We start from the raw sequence: 5,000 nt of genomic DNA, 5'->3' as shown, positions 1-5,000 counted from the left end.
TACATATATATATATATATATATATATATATATATATATATATATATATATATATATATATATATATATATATATATATATATACATATATATATATTGTATATATATATACATATATACATATACACTGTAATATATATATATATAATATATATATATATATATATATATATATATATATATATATATATATATATATATATATACATATATATATATATATATATATATATATATATATATATATATATATATATATATATATATGTATGTATATATATCTTCACTGTTAAACCGTAAATGAACCTTTTATCCAAATAAAAACAATTACATTCCCCATTATATGTACATACACATAAAGTTCATCAGCGTCGGTTCATCAAACCTTTACTGCACAGTCAGTCATCTCTATCTTAAACGGATTCTTACGCAAAAAGACTATTACATTCATGAATCACATGAATGTAAGCTACATGGCCCGGCTCTGAAACCAGTGAGAAAATGGAAGAAAAGAATTGGGAACGTAGATAAAATAAAGCGATATAAAGTAATCGAACTAAGGGCTAAAGAAATTTTACCTAGAGAACACGGTGTGAGGTACAATGGCGGCACTGCCCCCTATGGTAGCAACGTGGATAGGAAATATCTTACTTTCCCCTACATCAAACTAACGTATCCAGTCATCGCAAGGTATTCTTCTTGTCGCTTTTAACACTAAAAAATCACAATCTTTTTCAAGTCTATTAAAGTCTTTTATACCGATCTATATTGGTCAAACGGTTTAGAATAAATACGCATGCAGTGTTCGAATCTCATCACGGGAATCGGGGCTTTTTCATTTGGACTGTTGGCTTTGTTGTTATGCATCCCGAATAAATGGACTTTGAAACGTTATAAGGGACATAGTAGCTATTACAATGCATCCAGCCTAAAGTGACCAATAGATCCTATAGGATAGATAAAAAAACACGTGCGTGTGCGTATGTAGAGAAGGAATATAGCACTATTATCACCAACATTTAGAAGGTACAATATACTGTGTGTACACTAAAAAACAAATGCAGTCGTTTCTAGTAAACTGCAGGACAAAGGCCTCAGACATGTCAATTTTCATTACCATTCTGGTCAGTGCGGATTGGTGATGATGGGAGGTTTTCATCTGATCGCTCACTGCAAACCAACCTAGTATGGGTGACCCTGACTAGTAAAGTTTTGCTGACCAATGCAATACGCAAACTCTTCCACCACGTTAAGGTATCCTCACTCAGAAAGGAATATTTGATTACATATACTGTATAGACATAGAGTATACATACACACAAATTTATATTTAAATATATATATATATATATATATATATATATATATATATATATATATATATATATATATATATATATTATATATATACATATATATATACATATATATATATGTATATATTATACATATATATATATATATATATATATATATATATATATATATATATATATATACATAAATTATATACTGTGAGAGAGAGAGAGAGAGAGAGAGAGAGAGAGAGAGAGAGAGAGAGAGAGAGAGAGAGAGAGAGAGAGAGAGACTGCTTGGTGAATAATGAAAATTAACAACCAAGTCATAAGAAAAAAATCAAAAATAAATTTGGGATTATCATGAAACCTAATTCTTAAAAACTGACAAAGGTACTATTCATGATCGTCCAGAGCAAAGAGAAAGACTTAGTTTCTTCTTTTCATAAAAGGGGCAATAATTTTTCGAGAATTAATATGAAAGCGTGAGTCAACTTACATACTGTATATACGTCCCTATTGAAAAACAAATCCCCCCCTCCCCCCATTAGCGTCGAAATCGTCGAATTTCTTTTCATCTCGCAGCGTCTAATTAGGAACTCGTTTTACATCCTGCGATCAGCATGCAGCCGCATGTAAATGACACTCAAAACGCCGGAATGATAGTTACGGGAGGCATTTCAGTTCGGATGTGCCTCTAAGTGGCGCTTTTGCCGCTGATAACGAAGCCTTCGATCTGAAGTTGCTGAAACAGCCAGCCTATTGGGTTATCTCTCTTTTGCAAAGTGTTCGCAAAGGAGCAACACTCAAATGAATGCTCAATTGCACACGGCTTTTTTGCTAGTTGAAAAGCAATGGAGAAAACGGTGTATTCGTGTTTTACAAACAATGAATATTTAGCATTGGTTTCTTTCGTTTATTATTTCTGTATCTACAAAAAGTGTTATTATGTCTGTTTTTATTACACGAGTATGTACGGTGATTTATAAATTAATTTCGAGCTGATATGTAACCTACATATTGCGTTATCTACCCCTATCATGCAAGCAATCAAGCCTTTCTTGCTTTTATACAGTATAAATCTTTACCGTCTCATTTTCAACTTTTTTATCATTTCTACATACCCTTTTCCACTCACATACTGAATAAACGGTTCTTCCCAACAACTTCCATTGTTGTTACCTTTAACTATCATTCAACATCAATTCTCTTCCCACTCTTCCCTTAAATATTTTTGGTTTTAGTGGCGAAACAATTTCCTGGAGATACTAACGCTAGGGGGTTCTGGGTCCCTTGACTGGCCACGCAGTACTACATGGGATCTTTTTCTTTGGACACGGCTCTTTTTTTTCTTTGTCTACATGTATACCGAATAATCAGGCACATCCTTTACACATTCCTCTCTTTCCCCATACACTGACAACACTACAATAACTGAATAAAAAATCTTCTTCACTCAAGGGGCGAATAATTGCCCTATTTGTTCAGCTGGCTACTTTCCACTTGGTAAGGGTAGAAGACTTTTTGATACAGTAAGCAGCTCTCCTAGGAGGACACTTCAATATCAAACCATTGTTCTATAGGCTTTGGTAGTGTCATTGCCTCTGTGCCATGGTTTTACTCCACTATAAGGGTTTGAGTTCTCTTGCTTGAGGGTGTACTCAGGCACACTATTCTGTTTCCTTATTTCCTTTCCTCACTGAGCTGATTTCCTTGTTAAAGCCCTTGGGATTATAGTATCCTTCTTTTCCAACTAGGGTTGTAGCTTAGTTAATAATAATAATAATAATAATAATAATAATAATAATAATAATAATAATAATGTAGTTAAGCTTTTCAATTGCTCTAATGTTCGTTTTCTTAACAGTACTGCATGCCGCCAGTAGCTGTGCTATGTTGGTCAACGGTAGGTAGGGGAGCAAAATATAGAAATATTTTAAGATTTTACTAAAATTTTACTAATAGTATCATAATCCGGGTACAAAAGAGTCAGCTGCAACGCATTTTGAGAGGGTGCCGGATGTCTCATCTCATCTTTGGGCTAGAAGTGGAACAAAGTAAATGGGGCCTGGCTCTATTCATACGTGTCCGAGTGGTAGTCAATTTCGGCGCTAGTCATTGATTGGTCCCCTAGAGCGGAGGCAGTACAGTACCGAGTCTGGGACGGAGCATCTCTCCCAATGGCTGTGGCACTCGCCAGAAGGGAATCCGTCACAATTAAACTGCTGCTACACTTACGGTTGTCGGAGTTAGGCGGGGTCTGAGTAATCTGGCTGGGCTCCTAGTGCTGGGCGCTGATTGCCCGAGGCGCTCCCTGAGTGGAGCTTGGCATCAGGAAAGCTTTTCTGCCGTTCAGCTCCATGTCCAGTGAGTCTCAAGCTGCAGGAGAACTTCAGTCACAGGCAGGCTTTCGGGTCGCTGATCGTCCTCATGACTGTCAATGTTGACGAGGGGTTGGTTGGTGTTCCCTATGGCAGGAGGGGAGAAGGAAAATTTTGTGTAGTGTTGAGGTTTGGCTTTACCTGCTGTATGAACAAGGCCTCTAGGATCCTTAGTCTTCTGCTGTTTGCGGTGTTGCCGATGATCTTGGAATTTCCAGTGATGTCTTCTCTTTTTATCCTTTTCTTGTGTACCAGGAGTTGCGCAACTTAATAGCACTCTGCTGAACATGGCAGGATAAACGTTTAGAATGTCTCGTCGTCGTCATTCCAATATAATGGCTGTTGCATCCATGGACTGAGCATTGGTAAGAAAACCCGACATTAGAATTCAGAGTCCTGCACAGGAGGGACTGAATTGTTATTCATTATGAGGGATTTCCTTATTGTTTGATAATAAAATATCAAGTTGATCTCAATTTAATTTCTACACTAGCAGAAACTGAGAATCTACTTCATAGCCTTCTCATCTTCCTAGTACTACTTATGCATTAAGCCCTTGTAGTACAAGTTGACGTTGCAGGTGCTTCTCATGTTGCTGGGCACAATTTAGTACCAATTATCCATAGCAAGTTTGACCTATCGGTTGACCTATATCTTGGAGTAGCCGTTGTTCATAAGGACCTGGATAATCCTATCCAGTTCCTTGTGGGTCTCCGTCCAGAAAGAACAATGGAAGACGAACATAGACTCGGATGGTAGTCTTCTATTTAATGAGACATTCACTTTCCCCATTCAAGCAAAGGCCTATGTTTGTGGGTTTCGTTTAGACAGTGGTGTTGAAAGCATGCTTAGCAGTCAAGACCAGGACATCCACGAAGGAAGGGAGGCCATTGCTATGATGAATGAATGAATGAATGACTTGAAGTTCTCTGGTATCCTGACATCGAAGGTCATTGACGCCGATATCGTTTATTATAAATAAAAATTAAAAGAATATTCAATTAAAACCAGTAAAGTAAATGTTATAAAAGTTAAATAGCTTTAAGAAGACCAGCTTCTGATATAAATTAAAAAATGCCACTAATACTGTACGACACATTATGTCCAAGGACCTTGGCAAGGATGAACCTGCCATCTTCACCATGATCCTCAAACAGATATCTATTTCTTTCTGTGGTATAAGTGGGGCATTCAGTCAACAAATGCCTCACTGTCAAGGGTATCAAACAGTCGTCGCAATATGGTTGGTGTTAGCCAGCCTGCAGAAACTCGTGTGTCATCCGAGTGTGACCGTTGCGGAGACAACAAAGAGTAGCCTTCCATT

The 5,000-nt window shown here is 36.8% G+C and overlaps 1 long non-coding RNA gene across 1 annotated transcript in view; it reads right to left on the bottom strand.

The window, feature by feature from the left end:
• LOC137637989 (uncharacterized) overlaps positions 1-5,000 on the bottom strand; it is a 227,198-nt gene that overhangs the window by 102,791 nt on the left and 119,407 nt on the right. The gene's annotated exons all lie outside the window — the stretch shown is intronic.

This window comes from Palaemon carinicauda, chromosome 3 (assembly GCF_036898095.1).
Source record: "Palaemon carinicauda isolate YSFRI2023 chromosome 3, ASM3689809v2, whole genome shotgun sequence".
Lineage (NCBI taxonomy): Eukaryota > Metazoa > Arthropoda > Malacostraca > Decapoda > Palaemonidae > Palaemon > Palaemon carinicauda.
This window is presented reverse-complemented; position numbering and strand designations above follow the sequence as displayed.